The sequence below is a fragment of the Stegodyphus dumicola genome, chromosome 5 (genome assembly GCF_044657685.1).
Source record: "Stegodyphus dumicola isolate Sdum_Otavi_A_Nest chromosome 5, ASM4465768v1".
Lineage (NCBI taxonomy): Eukaryota > Metazoa > Arthropoda > Arachnida > Araneae > Eresidae > Stegodyphus > Stegodyphus dumicola.
Window position 1 is genome coordinate 76808830 of NC_140772.1, and position 26117 is coordinate 76834946.

Here is a 26117-nt window from a genome sequence, read left to right on the forward strand (position 1 = left end):
GCAATTAGTTTTACCTAAGAGTCGAAGGAAGAAAGTTTTGCAGTTAGCGCATTGCTCGGTGTTTAGTGGCCACATGGGGGTAAAGAAAACTGTGGAGAGAATTAGATACTCTTTTTATTGGGAAGGTCTGAGGTTAGACGTTCAGAAATTTTGCGAAGCATGTAAAGAGTGCCAGTTGACTAGACCAATTCAAACTGTTGATAGGACACCAATCACCCCAGTAACGAGGCCAGATCTGCCCTTCCAAATTGTAAACATTGATGTGATAGGTCCGATTAATCCTTCCGGTTCTAAGGGTAATAAGTATATATTATGCTTAGTTGATCAGTATACCAGATGGGCAGAAGCAGTACCTCTAACTAGCCTCTCCACCAAGTCGATTTGTGAGGAGTTATCACATATTTTTTTCAAGAACGGGTATTCCACATGTAATTGCATGTGACAATGGAACAAATTTTAAAGCAGATTTGACTCAAGAATTTGAGAGTCGAATAGGGGCCAGTCCTAAATTTTCGACCCCTGGATATCCTCAAGCTAATGGATTAGTTGAACGGTTTAATGGTACTTTTAAAAGAATGTTGCATCATGTCATCAGAGAAGAAGGTAGAGGGTGGCATTTGCAAATTCCTTATGTGTTGTGGGCCTATAGAGAAGTACCCAACTCAACAACTAGGGTGGCTCCATTTCAACTCATGTACGGCAGAACACCTCAGGAACCTCTGTTGATATTAAAATCATCATGGGCAAGGAAACATGAAAATTTACTATTAGATGCAACTCCTGTTTATACATATTTACAAAATCGAAAGGCTAGGTTTGAGAAGGCAGCGGAGCAGGCAAAGATCACAGCTGAAATTCAACAAGAGAGGACAGCACACTATCATAATTTAATGTCTACCATATAAACATTTAAGGTGGGAGATAAGGTGATAGTCTTGATTCCCGATTCTAATAACAAGCTTTATGCTAGGTGGCAGGGTCCTGCAAATATATTGGAACAGAGAAGTTCTCACTCATTTGTAGTACAAATGCCCGATGGGACCAAAACACATGTTCATCAGAATAAGATTAGACCTTATGTAGTTAGATCCCAAGCAGTAAATGTTATCTTGGAGGGGGAAGAAGAGTTTGGGGAAATTGAATCTATACCTGTCAACAAGGGAGAAAAGAGTTTTTCTGAATCTCTGGAAGAATTAAAAATGTCTAATTTAGATTCAGTCCAAAGGCGTAAAATTTTAGGGCTACTGAGGAAATATCAAACATTATTTACACGTCCAGTGCAACCAGCACGAGTAGGTACACAAAAGATCGAACTTATTCCTACTGCTATAAGGCAGAAACCCTACTGCTATGGAATACCCATGGCATAACGCAAAGCAGTAGATGAGCAGATACGTGTGTTGCTAGAGTTAGGAATAATTGAACCTTCTGAGTCAGAAATTGCTCATCCTATAGTTTGTGTGGCGAAAAAAGATGCTACAGTTAGAATGTGTATAGATTTTAGATCATCGAATGCTGTAACGAAAACTCCAACATCTCCCATGAAAGACATTCAGGAATTGATTTTTGTGGCGGGTGCAGCAAACTGGCTGACAAGCACTGACCTTCGAAAAGGCCAAATCCGAATGGATGAAAAGAGCAAACCTTTGACTGCATTTGCAACGTGTAATGGAGTGTACCAGTGGAGAACAATGCCTTTCGGCTTATCAGGAGCCTCGGGGACATTCCAGAAGAAAATGAATTGTGCTTTGCAGAGTCATAGTGATTATGCTCAGGCATATATAGATGATATGGTGATTTTCTCGAAAACATTTGAGGAACACTTGAAACACATTTCTCTGGTTCTGGAAACTTTAGAAAAATTAGGATTTTCTGTACGTTTGGACAAATGTATTTTTGCAGCTAAAAAAATCAAATTGACGAGGTGGGCTCTGGCATTGCAGAAATGGAACTTGCGTATTAGTCATAGGCCAGGGATCCAGCACAAAAGTGCAGATGCACTCTCACGTCTGGATCAAATATGATATGATTAATATAATTTGATTGTGTTTTCTTTTTCTTTGTTTATTTGTATGAATGTAATAATTTATTGCTTGTTCTGTTTTGTTTTATTTATTACTGTACGAGGTTGGCATTGTGTAAAAGTAATGTACTGAAAATTTGCTTGGATATTGATGAAATACGTCCCAAAGAAAGGACAAATTTCATTCTTGGCAGGGGCGTGTCATGCACATACTCGGTAAGGGGATGCTACCGACCAAGCTTAGCGGAAGAACAGTTAAGCCAACGACTTATAGCTGAAAGGAGAGAGGAGAAAATCTGGCAACGAGAAGAAGCGTGCTTGTTGCGAGAAGGACGGCATGCTCGTGTGAAAAAAAACAGTTTATCTGAAAGGAGAGGGGAAAATATATGGCAACGAGAAGAAGAAACGTGCTTGATGCGAGAAGGACGGCATGCTCGTGAGAGAAAATTTGAAATTAGTTTGGCTGTATTCCGAGAGCAGAGTCTTTTTTTTTTTTTTTTTTTTTTTTTTTGTGAAGAACTGAGAGATGCAATGTATTACTTGTGCTTTTGATGGAAATGTGAATAAAAGCAATACTTTGTGAAAAGTTAATGTGTATTTACAAAATTAAAAATATAGCTCATGTTATTCTTAACACTAGAAGCGCCGTTGGGGTCATTTTGACCTTTTTCCAATTATACGCGTTTTTTTTTTTAACATACAGCTGAGCTTCGAAGCTGATATTTTTTTACTTTTTCTAAAATGTTTCCAAGTATACTATGTCAATTTTTCATATTTCTACGTTAATTATTTAAACAAATAATCGCAGATATACCTAAAACAGCCAACTGGGGTCATTTTGACCCTAATAAGAAAAACGACACTAGGAGCACTAGGCCATTCAAAACTTTGTGCAGATGATTTGTGGAACAAGAATTGAGGACCACCTGTGTTCAAAGAAATAATGTCACGCAATCAGTTCCGTGAAATAATGCAGTATCTCAGATTCGATGTCTGAAGCACCAGAGCCGATCGTCTCGCCACTAACAAATTTGCTCTCGCTTCTGTAACCTGGTACAAGCTAATGGAAAACTGTTATTTATGCTATAATCCTGGACCAGAAATAACCGTTGATGAACAATTGTTGTCTTATAAATCAAGATGTAGATTTATTCAGTATATGGCGAATAAACCGGACAAGTTTGGCATCAAATTCTGGCTAGCAACTGATGTAAAATCCAAATATGTTTTGAATGGTTATCCTTATCTGGGCAAGGATGAAGAACGACCAACTAATTTACAACTTGGGGAAAGTGTAGTTCTCAAATTACTGCAACCACATCTAAAATCCGGACTCAATGTCACAACTGAGAATGTTTTACTTCTGTGAAACTTGCAGATGAACTTTCTGTGAAATAAACCACAATTGTGGGGACGATGCTTCTGAATAAGCGAGAATTCCCCCCATTGCTCGTGACACTTCTTCGGCACGATATTCATCTTTTGCACTGAAAAATGGAGACAAAACACTCACAATATATAGGTGCAAGAGCAGAAAGAATGTCGTGATTCTGAGCACGATGCACAGTAATGTGTTTGTTGACGACAGCATAAAGAAAAAACCGAACACTGTCACTTATTACAACAGTACAAAATGTGGCATTGATGTCGCAGATCAGATGCTGAGGAAATAGAGTACAAGTAGTAGAAGTCGCAGGTGGCTTGTACATGTTTTTACAACGTCCTTGACATTGCTGAACTCAATGCTTGGATTATATTCAAAGAATCCTTGGGCACCTCTATTTCCCGTCGAGAATTTATTCTTGCACTCATGGAAGAACTACGAGTTGGTGCACTACGCAGCAGATGCCCCCCAATTGCTCAAATACAGATACTTAAAGGAAAGAAATGTGCATTTTAAAGTTGCAAGGGACAAAACAAGACTGTTGTCAGCTGTGAGGGATGCCAGAAACCAATTTGTGGTAAATGTGTTGCTATCATTGTCAAGCGTTCATATTGCATCACCTGCGGTAATGTATAACAAAGTTTGGAAAACATTGCGTGTTTATTCCCAGTTTATGTTTTTTGTAATTGTTTGCATATGTTCTATTTTCCTCTTTTTGCATTTGTATCTTTTGTTTGTTTTTCAAAGATTTTGTTTTTGTTTTTGTAATCTTATATTGAAAGATATGTGCTAATTTGCGCTAATTACACGAAAAAAATTCTAAAGTATAAAAAATAAATAAAAACTTCTAAAAACTCTTTTATGTGATCATTTCAGCATCATTTCAATCATTTACTGTGTTTCTACTTACATTTCTTATGAGGGTCAAATTGACCCCCAATGGCGGTTTTCGGTTAGTCTGAAATTCGGCTGTTCTAGTGTTAAACCTGCATAAGTGTTCCAGTTTATTTCCTGTAAATAGAGTTGACTAATAACATTCATAAGTGGATGGAAAACGAACCGACAAAGATGAATTGATCAAAGGATCGATATATGACAGTATCTCTGTAAATGTCTTGTTAGGCTTCTGATGCAGGCCAAACGAACACCCAGCGGGTACAGTAGTGCGGCAGCGCAATACCTGTAAAAGTTGCTGACGGAGTTCTGGTGCTTCGTTCACTTTTCTCTGTCCTTGTCTCTGTTATTTAATGTAGCAGTAAAAGTACTTTCGTTGAGCAAAGTTCTTCCCATTCTAAAGGTTACAGTAAATTTATTTTTACAGAATTAATTACTCAGATGGTATCGTAAAGTATCCCCTCTATAAGTTAATTATGTAATGTTTCGGTAGTTTAAGCTCAGCATTTTGCAATGTAACTAAAATATGACGTCATCTGCATTTTAAATGCATTAATACGTGATTTTTATACTTGATTTAAATGTAGGAAAAACTTCACTATACATATAGTTGTTACTAAACTACGATTTACATGAATTAAAAGTGATAAGAGGAAGAAACGAAGATGTATCATTCAGCCTTATACGTCTGCTTTCGTCATCGTCTCTCTCACTCGTCCGTGCACTCATCTAGCTGGTGTATTATTATTACGCCATTCAGTTACATTGCATGACCATTTCCTAGATAATTCGGCCATCTTGCATCATCATCTGCCCTCAGATGATAAGAGCAAACAGTAAAATTTAATATATAAAATACATGGAAATTGGAAATACTAATAATATTAAACAATAAACGAAAGGTACTAAAACCGAAATACCGTTAAATACAAATGGCAGTGAAACAGGAACTTCTAATAACAGCATTTGGAAGAATAAAGAATAAAAGATTATGATCATTATCGAATAGAAGATTGACACGAGTAACAAGTCCAAAGGTGAGAAAGTTTCATAAAATACATAAATTCAGACAATATGTTCTGATGAATCAGTCCAGCTTTTAATAAATTCCACTTCTGACAAAACTGTAAGAAAAACATCACTAATATTCATTCACTAAGTTGTTAATAAAGGGAGATTTTTCTTACAGTAACTTAAAAGTGATAAGAAAAAGAAAAAAAGAAGCGTATGTAATGGTGCTCATACTTGTCTGCGGACTCTCCTAGAGGGCGCAATGCTGTTACGTCATTCAGTTATATTTGCATGGTCATTTCCTACATAAATCATAATCAAAAGTTCATTAATCTGCTATTACTGGTTACTAAGTAAAGCACAAGGGAATAAAGAGTTATTAGAGTAACTGACAGTCAATTTTAATTAGAGATAAACACTGTGAACGAGTTATTAGTATAAGTGACAGTAAATTTTAATTAGAGATAAACACTATGATTTTGTAGAAATGATATCACCAACTAAAAATAACCCAACTACTTATATAGGTTTTATAATACGACTAACATGTAGTTTGCATTCTTATTAAAAATGTTATGTATATAAGTCATTTACTAAATTCTTAAAAAATATGCGTAATAGTTGAATTCATAAAATGTATTGTCATTTTACCAGTTTTATAAAAATTTAAAATTTGTAGCCTCAAAGCTTACTACATCATGTCATACTGTGTAATAGGTAATACTGTAAAAAACTGTAAATATGTGCCAAAAATATCCATACGCACGTTTTGAATAAGATGTTTATAATGATGTGATATAATGATATAACTGAATTCAGACACATCGGAATAGAAATAGCGGTTAGATTTTCTTCATTTCTAGATTTTCTTTGATACTCTGTGATCTAAATAATGCAATTTTTTATTCGAGCAAAACCTCAGCTGCGCATTCTCCAGAGAACGCGGAAAAGCAGAAAGAATTATAAACTTATCTCTGAGAAAAACACACCAAGCAAATGTTGAGATGGAAAATGAAGATTTAATGTTGAAACATTTTCTTTCAAACTTCAGAAGCTTCGGTAACAAGCAAGGCGACTCACTTATCTCCAATTTGAATTTATTTATCTTTCTCAGCTAAGGGAAAAAAACTTATTATAAGATATTCAAGAAAAAGAGGAGTAAAAGAAAATGCAATCACTGCCTCTGAAGTCCATAAATTGGAAGATAACGGCCGACGGGAAGTATGCTGCTCTTTCACGGTCCAATACGTCACACAGAGGAATATATAATTTTTTAAATAATAATTTCTAGTCGACGTCGACAGTCTCCAGAGAACCATAACCCGATAACAAAGGAACAAAAAATCTCAAGGAGCAAAATAAAAGAAGTAAAGATATTCGTTGTGACGAAAGGGGCAACGCGACTGTAGAATTCCCTTGGCGATTTTTGTTCGGTTAGTCTCCTGGGAGTCATTGCTGAGTATCATTTTTCCTCAAGCTGTTCTTTTACGTCAGAGTTACGGGGTTGCCATAATGATGCAAATGTCAGATATCGCCAAATTCCAGCGATGGGGGTCTCTTCGTGAGGATCCCCGCTGAATTGAAAGGGAGAGAAATTCATTTGCATCTGCAAATTAATGATAAAATTTCCGACGGCCATTAATCATTCTTTAATTTCCCTACTACTTGAACTTGATATTTAACAGCAAGGTGGAAATTAAAAATAGGAGAGTTAATTAATTAATTACTAAAGGGAAAGAGCGATTTATTGTTATACGTTGAGATGGAGAAAAGTTTTGTCTAATATATAAAGAACCCGAATTATGACATTAGATAATACAAAAATTAATCAAAACGGCTTTTGTTTAATGATTCAACACGTATAAAGAAAGTTATTTTAATGAAATATTTTATTTATGCCGCGAATAAATGAAAAGAGATAAATGTATGGAATAACTATTTGCAAAATTATTATAAAATGTGGCTAGCGTATTTCTAGGCATTAAAGTACTAATTCTGTAGTTCTCACTGCAATAACACAGAAGAATAAAAATTCATTTTTTTATTCATTGTACTTTATTTCAAAATTTAGTACAATTAAGGAAGTAAATATTTCTCCAGTAAAAACTTTTAAATTGTTTTCTAAGAAATAAACAACTAAATTTAGTACTCATTTTAACTGAAATAAAATAACGGAATGGCTATTTAATTACAGACATTTTAAAGCAGAATATGTAATTTTGTCTTTTTAGAAGCAGCTAAATACAAAAATACAATTCATTATGCACTTCGCACATATTAAAGAATCTATGAAATATGAGATTTACAATTCAAAAACAAAATAGAAACCAGAGTTAAATAGAAGTATTTTTTGTTTTGGAGCGCTTTGCTCTAGAACTTTGACATCAGAATACACATCAGGAAGAACGATATGCTTGTAGAAACACTTAGGAGTCAAGAAAATTTATTATAGGAACCATAACACATTGTAATATGCCAGAAAATCTTTCAGGGTTTAAACCGACAAGGAGAGGATGAGATAAAGAATGACTGAACATTCTGCAAAACTGTCCTCGCTTAACTAGCACTATCTGTATGATATTGTATTTTCAGCTCCTGAAAAGAGAAACTTTTCTATGGAAATTTTCAGAATATTTAAAATTTTAATGTAGCAAAGTTAAACAAAGATATTATTATGGCTTCAGAAAATGAGCATGCTAATGGCTAAACAATTCTTCAAAAAAAAAAAAAAAATTAAGTGCAGATACAGTCCAGTAGGTAATTGCTTTTCCATATATAAGTCATTAGTTCTTTAATGTTACATGTATATTTGCCGAAAATTGTACTAGAGGCTATACTATCATGTACTGCATACTAGGTAATTGCTTTTCCATATATAAGTCATTAGTTCTTTAATGTTACATGTATATTTGCCGAAAATTGTACTAGAGGCTATACTATCATGTACTGCATACTAGGTAATTGCTTTTCCATATATAAGTCATTAGTTCTTTAATGTTACATGTATATTTGCCGAAAATTGTACTAGAGGCTATACTATCATGTACTGCATACTAGGTAATTGCTTTTCCATATATAAGTCATTAGTTCTTTAATGTTACATGTATATTTGCCGAAAATTGTACTAGAGGCTATACTATCATGTACTGCATACTAGGTAATTGCTTTTCCATATATAAGTCATTAGTTCTTTAATGTTACATGTATATTTGCCGAAAATTGTACTAGAGGCTATACTATCATGTACTGCATACTAGGTAATTGCTTTTCCATATATAAGTCATTAGTTCTTTAATGTTACATGTATATTTGCCGAAAATTGTACTAGAGGCTATACTATCATGTACTGCATACTAGGTAATTGCTTTTCCATATATAAGTCATTAGTTCTTTAATGTTACATGTATATTTGCCGAAAATTGTACTAGAGGCTATACTATCATGTACTGCATACTAGGTAATTGCTTTTCCATATATAAGTCATTAGTTCTTTAATGTTACATGTATATTTGCCGAAAATTGTACTAGAGGCTATACTATCATGTACTGCATACTAGGTAATTGCTTTTCCATATATAAGTCATTAGTTCTTTAATGTTACATGTATATTTGCCGAAAATTGTACTAGAGGCTATACTATCATGTACTGCATACTAGGTAATTGCTTTTCCATATATAAGTCATTAGTTCTTTAATGTTACATGTATATTTGCCGAAAATTGTACTAGAGGCTATACTATCATGTACTGCATACTAGGTAATTGCTTTTCCATATATAAGTCATTAGTTCTTTAATGTTACATGTATATTTGCCGAAAATTGTACTAGAGGCTATACTATCATGTACTGCATACTAGGTAATTGCTTTTCCATATATAAGTCATTAGTTCTTTAATGTTACATGTATATTTGCCGAAAATTGTACTAGAGGCTATACTATCATGTACTGCATACTAGGTAATTGCTTTTCCATATATAAGTCATTAGTTCTTTAATGTTACATGTATATTTGCCGAAAATTGTACTAGAGGCTATACTATCATGTACTGCATACTAGGTAATTGCTTTTCCATATATAAGTCATTAGTTCTTTAATGTTACATGTATATTTGCCGAAAATTGTACTAGAGGCTATACTATCATGTACTGCATACTAGGTAATTGCTTTTCCATATATAAGTCATTAGTTCTTTAATGTTACATGTATATTTGCCGAAAATTGTACTAGAGGCTATACTATCATGTACTGCATACTAGGTAATTGCTTTTCCATATATAAGTCATTAGTTCTTTAATGTTACATGTATATTTGCCGAAAATTGTACTAGAGGCTATACTATCATGTACTGCATACTAGGTAATTGCTTTTCCATATATAAGTCATTAGTTCTTTAATGTTACATGTATATTTGCCGAAAATTGTACTAGAGGCTATACTATCATGTACTGCATACTAGGTAATTGCTTTTCCATATATAAGTCATTAGTTCTTTAATGTTACATGTATATTTGCCGAAAATTGTACTAGAGGCTATACTATCATGTACTGCATACTAGGTAATTGCTTTTCCATATATAAGTCATTAGTTCTTTAATGTTACATGTATATTTGCCGAAAATTGTACTAGAGGCTATACTATCATGTACTGCATACTAGGTAATTGCTTTTCCATATATAAGTCATTAGTTCTTTAATGTTACATGTATATTTGCTGAAAATTGTACTAGAGGCTATACTATCATGTACTGCATACTAGGTAATTGCTTTTCCATATATAAGTCATTAGTTCTTTAATGTTACATGTATATTTGCCGAAAATTGTACTAGAGGCTATACTATCATGTACTGCATACAGCTTCTTGAAAATATATGTATGAATTCTGTGTGATATTATTTAAATAAACACAATTTTAAAGGTTTGAAATAGTTAATAAAATACTTTAAGACACATGACCTATGAATTGCAAATTAATCAGAAACTGCAGTGCTGGATAGCTGGAGCAAGCCTTACAGTAATACTGAATGTGCATGACTTTTGTATTTCTTTTGGAGATTTTAGCAGATTGTTTTCAGAGCATTTTAACCTTCAACTCTACGACAATTTTGAATATACATTTTCTTTCTATGTTTTCTATGTTGGATTGGAACTTGGAATATTCAGGTAGCACTTATAGAAATGTATTTATTTCTAAAGTATATTTCATGTATCAAAGTATATTTCATGTATCAAATTACTCAGGTGCTCTTTCTTTGATTATAGGTAAAAAGTACACAAAAGCTGTTGTTTTTCGCTTCGCTATTTATATTATTGCAAATAAAGACAACATTTATTTCAAAAAATAGCAAGGACAAAAACATGTTATGAAATTCTCAGTACCTTAATGAACAAATCTTGTCGAAATCCAAGTTTTATTTGTTCTATAACATTATAAATTATTACAGTTTTAAAGTTTAAATGGCTTGTGCTTGATTAGTCAGCAAAAATAGGGAGGATATTAAAATCATAAATAAGATTTTCTCGATGGACTTTATATCGTAAACCAATTTGAAGTTTTTTATTTGTTACTTCTGAACATGAAGCAGAAGCTTACATAGCTCTTCGAAAGTCGTTTAAATAGTCATAATTCAATATTTTGTATTGCATTTGCTGCTAGTTTCTCTGTGTTACTCACATCTAATGTAAACATTTCCGTATTTTTAAAATATATAACTACTTTTTAGTTTTATGAAAATTATGCATTCAACACTGTAGACGTACGTAACTGTAGTATATATACCAAGCTATAAGAATTGGCTCAAATCCGCAAAAAGAAAAAAAAAAAAATTCTTTTGACAGGAACATAAAGGGCCTTCTTTGCGTTATTGTTTAGCTGTTGTCTTGCATTTCCACAAAATGCAGTTAACCTGCAGTCAGCAGTTAACCTGATATCAGTTAATGCAGTCAGCAGTTAACCTGATATCGTATTTTCAAAGAAAATTGTTCCAGGAGAGTTTCTACTTAGCACTAAAAATGCCATGGAATATTTTTACATCTGACACTACAGTCCTGTTTAGAAAGATTTCTTTCAGAGAAGACTTATCTTCTGAATCGTGTTATACCTCGCGGAAATAAAAAAAAAGCAATTGTTAGGTTGCGGGTGCTTCAATGTATTTTGAAGCATATCCTACTCATTATTAGAATGCTTAACCATTGTATCAATTATAGAACCTATTTAAAAATAGGTTTATACAGTTAGAATATATTTCTAAGAAGAAACGTTTATCCTCAGTTTAACTGCCCCTGTGGGGTTCTTACAGTTCATCAGTTGTGAAAACGTTTTGCCTCTTAAAATTAACAAATATTCACAATTAGAGAAACCTATCAAATTCAGTTATTTTTTTTCCTTTTCCCTTCCCTTTCAAGCAGTTGACAGTACTTTCAAGTGCGAAATAAGTTTTGCTTAACTTCTTTAATTAGCTTAACTTGTTAATTTTAAACTTATTTCACAATTTCATGTGTGAAATAAGTTTTGCTTAACTTGTTTAATTAGTTTTGCTTAACTTTAAATATTTTTACAGTAAAATTAACTAGAACTTAGAAATTGTTTTCTAAGAAATAAACTACTAAATTTAGTACTTATTTTAACTGAAATAAAATAACGGAATTTCTATTTAATTACAGGCATCTTAAAATATAATATGTAATTTTTTGTGTAAAGTATACCTATTTATTGTGTAAGTATACTTATGATATGATGTGGAATAAGGTGCGTATAGTTTGATTTGGATGTACATTTATTACTTGCTTGGTCTACATAGGTACTTCATAAGCACTTTTTCTTTGATTATATATACTGTAAAACACTCTACGCATTCTTCCAGATACCATCAAGCGATTAAAAGCTTTATTTAATCATCAGTAATATAATAATTAAATTAATATTTAATTAAAATGTATTCTTTACATAGAATACATTTAATAATACTTTTTTTCTGATAGCTGAAAGAATACGTTAAAAATGTATTCTTTTAGCTATTAGAAAATCGCGAAACTGTTCTTGCTGAAAGGAATATTAGTGCAAGATGCAGCATAATTAGAATGTGTAAAACAAAAGATATATTTCGATTCCATTTGCCACGACATAGTCACTCAATTTACTACTCTGAGTTATTTGCTTTAGGTAAAGTCTTCTAAAAACTTTGAACTACTCAGAACAAATATCCAGTAACCTCTTATGAGTAAACTGCTGTAATCTAAAATCAATTTTTCGATGAAGCCAACGAAACAATGGTCGAAGGGATCAATCGGTGCTAAGGGGGAATACAGTTTGCAGACTTTGAGTTAAATTGCCTTTTGAATAAAACAGGAAAAAAAAATAACTGCAGTTACATAAATCGCTCTGATTCTAAAATGAAATTTCTTAAAATAGCGGTAGATTTATTTCTCGTTTAGATATTTCTCGTTTAGATAGGATCCTATTTCTTTAAATAGAGATAAAATGACAATTTATTTTCTTTAGAGCGGTTACCTTCATGGTAAAGCAAACATACTCGAATCTGCAAGTGGTTGTATTCAGGAAATTTCAGTTTATAAGTTCTAAGAACAGTAAAAAAAAAGAGATAGGAAAACAACAAAATTTAAATACAAGTTAGTCTTCGAGAAATTTCAGTATATAATTTCTAAGAAAGGAAATAGATAAGAGAATGTGATAAAATTAAAACTATCACAATACAAAATGAAAAGGATGAGAATTCAGTTTCAGTCAGAGTGCAAGCTAAAATTCCTCTTTTTGAAGCAATCTTCAAATGCTTTCTTACCTTAGCTGAGAAATAGGAAACATGCAGGTCGAAAAAGCTGTAAATTTCAGGTATTTGAAAACAAATGAAAAGTAATTAAGAAACAAATTTCTTCTGAAATTGTTGGAATGCCATTGGCATCGTCATTTATAATACTAACGACACTGCAACAACAGAGAAGAAGCATTCTCTTCCTAATATTAGATCAATGCACTTGTAGGTTTACTATATCTGATAAAGCCAGTTACTCCAAAAACCCTAATAATAAAACAAATTTCGCTATATTTGAAGTAACTACGAGCAAAGTCGTGACAAGGTTTACATAATCTTTCGATTTAAAGAGAATTTAGAATATAAACACAACCTTATGTGCAATAATATCGCCACAGCTCCTGGTGATGCAACTAAACAGAACAGTCAAATTTAAATCAAGCGGGAAGCAGTAGTCAAAGATTATACATTAAATATTGCTCAATTGCTCAGTTGTCTCAGAACTATACTGGCGCATCTAAACCAAAATATCAGCAGCGATAGAACGCAAAGCGGAATAAATACAATTATCAGAGCTGGCAGTAAATTAATATGTAGCCTGCACACGAAGTCCGAAATACACTCTACCATAAAATCCCCCAAACTCAGATTAAATATGGCTCAATTCATTTGCATTCTGCTGAGTAAAAGATAAAGAAGTCACAGTTTTAGAGTTAATGTTTAAATTTCTAACTAGTTATTTTATGTAAATTTACTTTCCTATCGCTTTCATTTCCATTTTTCTGCCAGAATGTAACTTTCTAGCTCACGTGATATTCAAATGAGGTAGAAAAAAGAGGTTATTTTAAAGAAAAGCTTCAGAGTGTAAAATCAGAGCGTGCTGTGTTTGCTTGAGGGCCACGCTGCTAATTTGATTCGCCTGAGAATAGTATTAGGCTTGCTACGCTAACCTTAGGTCAGAGCCAGGTTGCGCGCTATTCCATTAGTGCAGCCATCAGGCTAACTTATGTTCTTTAATTTATTAATCTATTATCTCTGATATAAGCTATAACTGTTAGGTTATGTAAGCAGGAATTGGTACTGTATGTTAAACTTTTATTTGATTCAAATAAAGGGTCTCTTGTACCCTTTCCCTGCCCTGTGGTACTTACAAGATATAGCGATAATTCGCCGCTATCCTTTACAAGAGTACTTATATAAGTCATATTACAGTAAAATACGAAACTTTATATAAAAGACCTAAACCTTAACAACTGGTTAGTTTCAAATAATAATATTACACACTCTTTGTGTCTAATTTAATATTCCTACGCAAATCCTATTGAAAGTATTTGGAATGTTGTAATTGCAACTCAACACCACTGCGGAGTTTATTACTGTTTTAAACAATAACAAAATAATACTCGTAGTTATTTTTTAATCAGTTTATTGACCACATCTGACAAGAAGTCGGAATACGATCAGTGACTACCGAATTATGGTTCCTTACCTTTGCCCATGTTAATGAATACTGAATAACTTAATTTTTTATAAAAAAAAATATCGCTTATCGCAAAGTATTTTATCTCGTTTAAATTAATTTAATTCGTATTTTCAGAAATTTAATCGAAATGGTCAATGTATTTTTTGTTAATCATGATGCTTCTAGTTTTCCTTTCACTTACGAAATTTAGTCTTGTTAGAATTTTGTAGTAACAAATATATATCTTTTTATTCTATCTCTAAATAATATTGAATGCTTTATATTGGATATGAACATATTCTTTGGATGACACCAAAAGGTGTTGATTGCTTACGTGTTCTCAATAGACCGAATGTACACAGGTTCATTGACAGGTTGATACAATTTATTTTATCAAAAGAAACACTTCAGAGAACTAGAATTTTCCACAGAAATAATCGTGCAGGTGGTTCACAATATCACTGAGCACAAACAAAATAACTTACTACTCAGAACTACTCAGAACACAATGCAAGCAAAGTGCATCAGAAAGGCGAAGATTTCAATATTCTGAAGCAGTAACATACGTATCTATAACGGTGATACAGAGACCGGACCAAAAGGTCTCCATATTTGGCGGGTTCTCGCGAAATTTGGCGACAATTAGTCGCCAAAAACTTTTTTAGCGTTGCGATATCTCGCCAAATTAACGAGACGGCAATTTACTCAATGTTAAAAGACTAGCCCCTGTATTCTTATTTTTCCGCGATGACATCCTCCTTCTCTCGTAATAGAGTTCTTGTTATACAGAAAAATAATACAATTTCACGAAAACTATCCGTATATGTACAGAATTTGTAACATTACTTTCTGTGTTTATTGCAATCATCGATAGATTGTGTTTAAAGTTCAAACTGAAATTGAAAATGCAATTGTTAGATTTTTTTCAATGATTAAAATTATGGAATTTGCGCTGAAATAAATTTAATAGAATCCGGTAATAAATGTTTAATTAAGTATGAAAAGTTCATGATTATTACTTTTTTTATTTTGAAGAAATGTTTGTGTATAGAGTACACCTAGGTGTATGAAAGACGCAGTTAGTCTTTTAGAGGGAAGGTGTCAGGATCGGGTGAATATTCGCATTTCAGACCAACCGGGACACCTCGCTTCCCTAGGATATGATGCACAATTTCCTAAGAAGGGAAAAATACGAATACGACGTACGTAGACGGTGCGGCTAAAAAAAAAACAGAAAAATGATATTCTTTTATTAAATTTGTGTACTGTATGTATATGTTTACCTCGTTCGTACTGCACTGAGTAAATAAAGTGATGTCCAATATTAATGAAGAAAGAACCTCCATTGTGCAATGAACATTTCACTGAGTTTTGTTTTATAGATACTTTTTAGTCATAATATTGTTGCGTGCGTACGGTTTCGTTATGAAATGAATGCACAAGTCCGATGAAAAATGAACAAAAATTTATTATTATCACAACAAAAATGCTTAAATTTTCTCAAATTATCATGCAGTATTACAATATCTCACAGTAGTTATATTTTAACTACTCAGATGTCCAATAGAACGTAATTCAAAACAGCTAAAGAACGCTAATCCGCGAATTCGTTACAATCGACAAGAGCAGTTTTCTAAACAACAACAAACTAAGCAACTACTACGAACTGAGATGTTTTCCTCCTTTTATGAGATTTTAAAATCACGTGCTAGAATTTTCCAGTACTTTCTCGAAATCAAAAAGAGATATTTATTTATTTAATGCACGCGCTCTTGTATTTTCAATTTTCCGGCTTAGCTTTCTTTTAATATTCGTCACGCGCTGCACTGCGCGAGAAATAAAACCATTTAATTTATAATTGAACTAACATTAGCTTTTTAAATACCAAATTCGTAAAAATATTTTATAAAATATAAAATTGTTATTAATATAAATTAATATTTGACTATGCAAAGCACTTTTAGATCCCCTGCATTTGTAATTATGTAATTCTTCTCTTAATTACAATAAAAAAGAAGCTAATATTTAATTTTACAGGAAAAAAAGATAATTATTGTCTATTTCACTTACTACATCAAGAATACAATACATATGTGCAGATGTTGTTAAGTTTAAATTTTTATGTATTAAACTAAATGATTAACTACTTGTTTATTACGAATGTTTCCGTATCATTTTCATATGCGATAGCTTTGCCGTCTGTAGTCATGACAGGATGGCAAAATTATAGAACTATTAGGATATTCTTGGCGCAGCTTACATAATCAGTTATGTTCTAGCCACCATTCCAGAAACAGCTCTTTCGATTGCTAGCAGGGTGTGTTGTTCAATTACACTCCAAGATCACACTCGAGGAAAGGCGATAATTACTTATAAAATTAAACATTTTATTGAGTTATTAGCCTCTTTTTTGGATTTTTACAATTTTGTGCTAGAAAAGTTAAAAAAATAGAGAAATAAAAATTTGCATATTAAAATTTAAATTTTTAATGTGGACAAATTTTCATGTTGCCCTTCCTGTACGAAACGTGCGAGTGGATCAGAATATTGTTTATCAATTAGAATATATTCCTATGTCGGAATGATACGTCAAATAAGAAAACACATTTTTTATAACACGAAATGCATACGTACACTATTCTCAAATTTTAAATAGCGGAGAAAACTGCGATAATATTTTCTTTTATTTTTATATCAAAGTAACATATTTTACTATAATCTCATAAAATCAAACCTTTGCCTTACATAAAATTTAAGTTCATTTCCGAATTAACATCGATTTTTAAAAGGTCGAAAGTGAACTTAACTTTGACATAAAATAAAGATGACAGGAAAAAAGCAAACATGTACAAATGAATTAACCGTTGCAAAAATTCATTATATATATATATATATATATGAGCAATGTGTTTTGAGCAATGCAATGTGTGTGCATATATATATATGCACACACATTGCTCAAAACTATTAGAAGACATTATGATTTTGGATACAAAGTGCAGAGGGGGAAATGTTTAGGTGACTAATATATAGGTGTTGTAAGATATGCGAAAAGAAAAGAAGCAATGAACAAGAAATAATTTAATTTCATTGATGGTATTTGTCGTCAAACAAAAAATGCACAATTTTTGAATATTATACAAACAAAAAGTGTGATTTCGCAGATAGAAATGAGTTTCAAAAAGGGTTTTCCTCTGAATGGAAGATATTTCGCACACGTGCGAGGCATATAATCAATGAGATTATCAGATTGTTCTACTATGAATTCTTTCTTTAACTGGATTAGTTTTGATATAGTATTAAACCTCTTATATACGGTTGCAATTATTATATTATAGAGGAATTGCCTATTGAATATAAAGGCATTACAATTTACTAATTAATTTAGATGCTTTAAGCTTATTCTACCTTAATAATGCAGCTATAGCGCAGGACGGGATAAAAAAAAATAATTCCAATTTTTAAATCGAATATTTAGACTATTTTTATATTTCTTTACATAGTTAGATAGATAGATAGATATACATATAAAGATTAATTGAAAACTAAAGTAAGGTACAAAATATAGAAATTTCTTCACTACGCTCAGAATCAGCTGCAATGATGTGTCGTAATAAAAATATAATACAGCCTAAAATCATTACCAAATGCAATACTTTCACTCAAGAAATCGTTTTCTGGAATATTGGACTTAAGTTTCTTGTTCTTTAGTAAATTACTTTTGCATTTAATCATGACTTTGGGTTACTTATTTTTTTCTTAATATTCTATATTAAAATATTTTAAACATTTATCTTACATTATTATATTCATATTAATGATTCCGACACGGGGTTTTCAACTAAACAGCAATTCTGCCATAGGCGAAATTTCATAGTTTAGGTGGGGAATCCAATCAGGTTTTTATGTAGCTCTTAATTATTTACTTTTAGCTTATTAATATAAAAATCTACTTAGTTAATCATTTTACTTATCAAATGTATTGTATAAAATAACTATAGAGTTTAATAAAATCTTTTAAATATGTATGTAAATTAATCTTCTTAACAGGCTGTATTAAATAATTAATTTATCGGATTGAAAACTCTCTATAGAAATCCAATTTATATATGCAAGTACTTACATGAGTTTTGGTATTTATGAGTACTTACTATACCTTTTTATTACATAGTTTTTAAAACAAATTAAAAAATAATGTGAATTTAAATAAATGTATGTGTAGAGGAAGGAATGTAGTCTAGCAATTGTGAAAGGAGTGTGTGGGGCAAAAGAGTTTGAAAACCACTTATAAAGATAGTCTATTAATGAATTTGGAGTTATTAAATAATTTAAGTACCTTGTAATGTGAAGTTAGGAATAATTGGGTGTTTTATACTAATAAAAGAAATATTAATCTCACCTATTGTAAAATTACTTCATGAAACACAAAGTTTTCTCTAAAGGATGAAGTTTTTTAGCCAAGTACTATAAAATTACAGAAGACGAGCGGATAAGTTACTTAAGTGGCGGAGCTAACGATTTTTCGATGGCAGTTTTAATTTAAACGCAATTAAAATGCGAATGTATCTTTCTTTATCAGGTGTCTAAAGTAAGTGTCATATAAAAAACTTATTTAAAAGCAGAATTAGGAAACAATAAGACAGATTAGAAAGCATTCATCGCCAAATGGGGTTTATCAATGACGGTAATGATTCTCAATCAAATTTACAGACAAAGAACTTAGTGAGTGACAATTTAAAACTTCTTTCAGCGAATTTATCTGCTTATTTATAAATTCTTATTTGTCACAGGCTAAGTGATAGTTGGATAAATCTCTGAAAAAAGAGACAAAAGAGTGCTTTATGAGTGACATTATTGGTAACAATGTCGTTTTCATCTGTTTACCTTCAGCTTCTTTCTTCACATAAAGCAAATCGGAATGTCAAAGGCTTAGTAAGATTTTAAAGATGACGCTAATTGATTACATTTAGCGAATTTAAATAACTGATTTGATTAAATTGATTGAAGTACAAATTTTCAGCGGGAAGAGAATGAGTTTATGCCCGAGTAATAAATAAAAAAATGTTTGCTTAAAAGGCAAATAAATTATATGATATCATAATTATGCCTATCGATTGGGCTATTGGAAGAGCATTACACTTCAGCAATACTTCCGTCTTTTTAAAAATTTTTCTGAGTACTTTAAATTAACAAGACAGACTGCAATATTTAAATTTGTATAAAGCAAAAAAATTCTTTACGTGTTCATTTTTTTAATAATTTCATTTTAACAAGGAATGTAATAAGATATTAAATTATTTATACTGATGAAAAGACGCATATTTAGTTAATATATTCTGTCTCGGTATTGAAAGGGGGTTTAAATGTGCATTTGCTGGAATGTAAGCTGTGTTTGGTATTGAACCTGGAACTGAGGTATTTAATCTTGAATGTACATTTAAAAGTTTTATTCAAAAGGATTGATGCAATTTGTTTTTACAAAATATTACTGTATGTAACTGTTGGATGGTTTTTAGCAATATGACACAGTGTTTGAAGCATGTAATAGAGCTTTTGAGATTAAGAGTGGGGAACTGATGCCTAACATGAGTGGCTTCTACAAAAACGTCAAGGTATGTTTGGAAGCACCTAGTATATAATTTGCGTATAGATATTATGTAGAGTCATTAGGATATATTTATTTTAACCAATCAGACTTTTTTAAAACAATCAGATTAAAAAGTAGAAAAATTATTAAGAACTGCGCTATTTGCTTTTCAATCAGTTGGTTTGCTTTTCAAAATAATTTGAAAATTAAATATATTAGGCTTCAAATTATTTTGGCGACCGAATGGCAACACGTAGTGCGCACAAACATTAAGTTTTCGTTTCAGGCAGTGACAGCACACTGCTTTCAAATAGACAAATTTGTAGATTAAAATCCAAAGATAAATATTTCATATTTCGCAGAATGGAAAGAATCTGGCGAGAGATAAAAATATTCTATTTCGAACAGTGCTGCCACTTCTCGTTTTCAAATCGCTGAGTTTGATAAACAATTCATTAAATTTGTACGGAATAATAAGTAAATAAAAATGAAGTTCAAAAATCAAAATTCGGGCTTCGAAGTGCCCATGTTCGAATGGAAAACTTGCTATATTACATAAAAATTCTGCGGCTCTAGGTAACGAGATTTTCCAAAAAGCGAGGAACATACATAACAGATTCTTCATTATTTATTTTTTTAAATAATACATCGCGATAGCGTTTGGTGGCAACAATATAAAAGGTGATTCGAACAAAACGTGAGTTTCGAAACTAATAGCAATAATAAAAAAAGGAAAATTGATCTATTGATCTTTAAATCAATCCGAAGTGAAATTTCAAATGCAAAGACATAAGAATACCATAATGAAAGGAATAAGAAACCCTAATGAGATTTGAATGTTCAGTCTTCTTCCTTAAGTGAATTTTTTTCGCATTTCTATTCGAGTTTGGAGTTCTTCTAGTTGCATCTTTAAAGCACTGCATTCTTAAGAAAAAGGGTATTTTATGAATTCATTAACAACCAAAATTGCAGTTAAAATAGAATAAAGTTTTAACAATCTATTCATTTTGCACCTGAGACCAACTTTTCCTACTTAATTTACAAGAAAAGTGATAAATTCTTTTAAGCTGCAATTCGAATCTTTCATTTCCAGCTGTGAAAGTTCCAGTCCTGCGCGTTTTAGAAACTTATCAAGTAATGAAAAACGTTTTCCGTTTTCTTTAACACTGAAGGAGAGTTGAGGAATTTTTCGCTGTAGGACAAAACGCAGCAAATAATTTTCATTTGAAGGATATATGCGCCAATTTTTTTCATTTGCCAGAGAAAATATGTAAAGAGTGCTTAAAAGTATCCGGCAAAAATATAAAGAGATAGATAGAGCGGACCATCAAAAGCAGATATAAGGAATGTGTGACCTAAAATGAGGCATTAAGGTGGCATTAGGTACTATGCATTGAGCGGTATCTAAAAAGGTTTTGTTGAACAAATTATCATAATTGCGCTTGTTGATTCGTAGCGTTATGCATCGTCATAAACGCTGAGCTAGCTGGTATGAATATTATTTGGGCAATTGCTGCGCAGAACAAGTATTCGAAACCGTTCTCTGCGCTTACTTCACGAAGCTGCTTCGTTTTATCTGCAAACACACAGAAAACTGCATAGGCGAACACTGTGCTCGTGTAACGATGAATGCTACTCGAAATCCTCACAGGAAATGATGATATATGCCAGCAGACCACTTTTGCTTACCGATCAATAGCATCTCGTAGCACTTCATCGTGCCATTTCTGTACACATACTCCATTACAATGCCTATATCAGATTTCCTTTGCCTGCTCTTGCATTTTCGCCAGAATGTTAATGTTTTAATTACCTTGCATGTTATTCTTTTTTCTTGTTTAAGTCATCTTGGTGCCATAAAAAAAAGAGTTGTCAATGAGAAATTTTTAATAATGATATTCTATTTTGCTCTTCATTTAATGAGATAACTAACATAATGGATACATTTCTTCTGATTAAAAGGTTTACCATAATGGAAATTAGCTGGTGACAAAAACATGTATTCTTCTTGGGTGTACCATGTTGGCATATATATATATATATATAAAGAAAATTGAGCAGCTCATGTTACCCTTTAAAGCGAAGGATTCAGAGTTGAAAGTATTGAACAACCTGCTGTATGTTTTTCATGTCTTTCAAAAGGAGAACAAAGATTTCACTCCTCGAGCCATCTTAATTTACATCAACTCAGACTGGTCATCTAATATCCTCTCTTTGGAAAGAGACCGTATTGCTGTCCTATTAGAAATACATAATCTGATGATTATTCTCAGTTCAATATACTCCCCACCCCACACAAGAAATAAATGCAGCTATAATATTCATGGTGAGTTTACTAAAGCAGTACAAATAGATAACATCCTCTTACAGGTGACTTCAGTGATTGTAATATAAATTGGGGATATGCCAATACAGAACCCCAAGGATCTTGAAGAGTTTCTCGCTGCAAATAACATAATTCTAATAAATCAGATGCTCATCTAACGTAATATGTAATTGCAAGGTTGACCAGACATTACCTTTGCTATATCACCCTGACCACGTTTATACAAGTTTGGGCTGTGGTCGAAGAAACCAACTTATCGGACCATAATTACATCACCTACAAATTCGATAGAACTATCATTATGACTTTTATCAAAAGATATGACTTGCCAGAAAGAAAGATTAGATCATGTACAAGAATAATAAAACTACGACTTTCCACATTCCACAGACGTCTAACTAATATAAGATCTACAGCAGACATACAGTATTTTATGGATGATCTCATGACTTCTCTAGATGAAGGATGTGAGGAACACCTCTCCGTAAGAACTACTTAACAAGCTGCATTGGTAAAAAAATGAGCTACGCATACAACAGAAAAAGTGCAGCGCGCGGAGCAGACGTTGAAACAAGGAAGAACGAATAGTATTGAGTCTAAGACTCTCAGCATTTTTCAGAAAGAAACGGCTTTATACAAATGGATGGGTATCGAAGCAAAAATAAATTCATGGGAAAACTTTTGTACAGATAACGCTGTTAAATGTGGGTTTTACCACAAGATTGTAATAGATAAGCTTTAGAAACATTTGCATTATTTTAAATCGGCGACTTTTGTCACGGGGTCTTGTGTTCCTTCACCCTTCCCAATACCATCTTGGGGTACTCTAGAAGAGGGTGGCGCGGTGCTATACCAATTAACAGCTATGCTAGAGGGGTGGTGCTCGCGTCCTCCATCACTTCTATGTTTTTCATCAAAAGGTATTTTGCGTATGAAACTGAGTACATTTTGTTGGATTATTTTCAAAACCGTACTTATTTATAAAATAGAATAATAACTATAATAAGTGCTTAAAATAACTTTATAAATAAACCATTAAATACAAAGTATTTAAATTTAATGAAATAATACAATCTGAAATAAATATAACTTCAGGGCTAGTTTTAAAATAATTTATTAAAAGTTATAAAAGTAACTTCATATTTTGGATATTATGAAGGGTGCCTCTTACATGTTGCGACAAACATCTGGGGAAGATGGGACACATCATAAGGAATGCATAGGAATCCTTGCCCAGAAACGTCACTGTACACCGCCAGGGGGTGCTGTACAGGGGAGTGCTATTGGAAAGTGAGGATTGCCTCATTCGAACGGTAGGCACCATACGAAGAGCATGAACGCTATAGGAATGTAGAATTTGCAGACATGCACTTAGTGTGCGGCATAGCTGAGGGTAATGGACGAGCCGCTACACGCATTTATCGAGAACGCTTCCCCGACAAATATCACCCATACCGCAATTTGTTTTCTCCTCTGCATCAAAATGTGTGTGTCTATGAATCATTAAAAATGCAGGACAAGTGAAGACGGGCTATGATCGACTCCCAAATGCACGGCACGTCGCTGAAACATTCCAAACGTGCCGCATTGTGGCGACCTCAATGTCGCAGTAACGTTGTAGAAATGGCTTAATGTCCGCTTTTTGCGACGCCATATTGCGACGTTGATCTGAAGTCAGATTGGGACATTGATGTGAAGTCACATTGTGACACTGCTGTGAAGTCACGCTGCGACTTTGTTGTGAAGTTACACTGTAATATTGCTGTGAAGTCACACTGCGACATTCATGTAATCACTCATTTCGACTTAATATAAAGCCGTAGAGTGACATGAATGCAGCATAATGAAATGTCATGAATATAATGTCACTAAAGATGTAAATGGATGTCACGCAACACTAGATTACTTTCTACATGATTAGAGTGAAACCTCCACGGTTTGCTGAACCACGCGGCACAACAACGCTTCATAGTTAATGTGTGGGCGACTGCTCATTTTGAACTGGATGTCCGTAGCCATACCCGTATCAAATGATTGGGCGCTGTGGACCGATTCGTTGCCCCCCCACGCTCACCGGATTTGTCGATCCTGCGCAGATTTGATAAGACTCGCCGACGCAGCTGCTACAATCAAAGAAACTCGCGGTGTGTTTGAACATGTCTGGCAATCAATGGTCCGTCTGTGTCAGCCATGTTTGGCGTCTGATTTTGCAAACGTCGAGCATATGTTTTAACATTCAAGCTGTCGTACATCATTTGTATTCATGTCCAATAAATGTTTTGAATTAATCACTGTCTTGTTTCCTTTCTCATCATCTACTTCTGCTACCATGTACTCCTGACATTTCCGGGCATGGGTTCCCATACTATTCTTAATCCTTCTGATGTGCCCTACCTTCCCGAGAAGTTTGTCGCAACGTTTAAGGGACACCTTGCATGAACAACGTTTATTTAGGCTTGAAATTAAACAGAACTTGTTGAATTATCTTTCACGCATGTAAAAATATAAATTTGAAAAGTAATGAATTTTTCAGCGTTAGCGTTTTGTATTAATTTGCAAAACTAATAGCAATTTAAAACGCACGTTCTGGGAACTTACTGTTTGAAATTTAGGTCTCAATTTCCTCCTAGAATAACTTAAGCATGGGTTTAAAAAACAGTAATTTGGTAAAACTAATATGATATAAAATGATTGAAACTGAATTGTAACCATTCTGGTTGCTTTGATGAGAAATTAAATGGAGACGCCAAACATTTAAAGCCAATAAATGGTTGTTTAAATTACATTATAAGTGCATATTTGGGTGAGAACTTAATTTAACTCTTTAATCTAATAAATTTACGAAACATAAATCCTTATATTATGCCCTAGATTGTCCAATCAACCCCAGAAAAATATAATAGAATTTTAGTTCAGTGTTATAATAGATTTTATTTATTTGATTGTGGGGAAGCACACGAGCGCCATCTGCCTAAAAATGGAATACCTTCGAGGAGTACTTTCTATAGGAAACTGTATCGCATACATGCTACGTATGGAGAAAGTCACCTAACCAGCTTGCTCTTTGGAATTAAAACACCGGACCAAACTACCAATGTTCAGCGGCTTTACAGCTTGGCCGCTGGTGTGCCTTTAATATTACAATAAGAAATTTGTGCTTAATTTTCTTGATCGCAAATATTCTTGGTTTGGAATGCGCCACCATATTTGCGCTTAAACTGTTGAAACATATTGAGTACAATATAACACATTAGTTAAGACATTACATTAAGTAGGCCATTATTACGTACTATATAAGCCATTTCAACACATTAAATACAGCAGGCAGATAGAGTTATGTACATTGGGATGCAAATGAAGCATTTCAAATTGCGTACAATTTCAACAATTTCTTATTTCGGGTAGATGCATCGTCTGTTTATATCGGCTTTAAGTTACAAAAAAATATATTTCTTCTTACATTCGTTTCTTTAGAAATTTATAAATAATCCAAAATAAGAACTGATGAAAGAAATCAGTTAAAAATTATGCCTAAAGCATGGTACTTTGCACACACATCTTTAATTGTTTAAATATCATTGAATAATCCTGAGTAACAGTGTTATTGCATTTATTTTTTATATGATGTGCCTTGTAAAGAAAATCTATATTAGGGACATGTA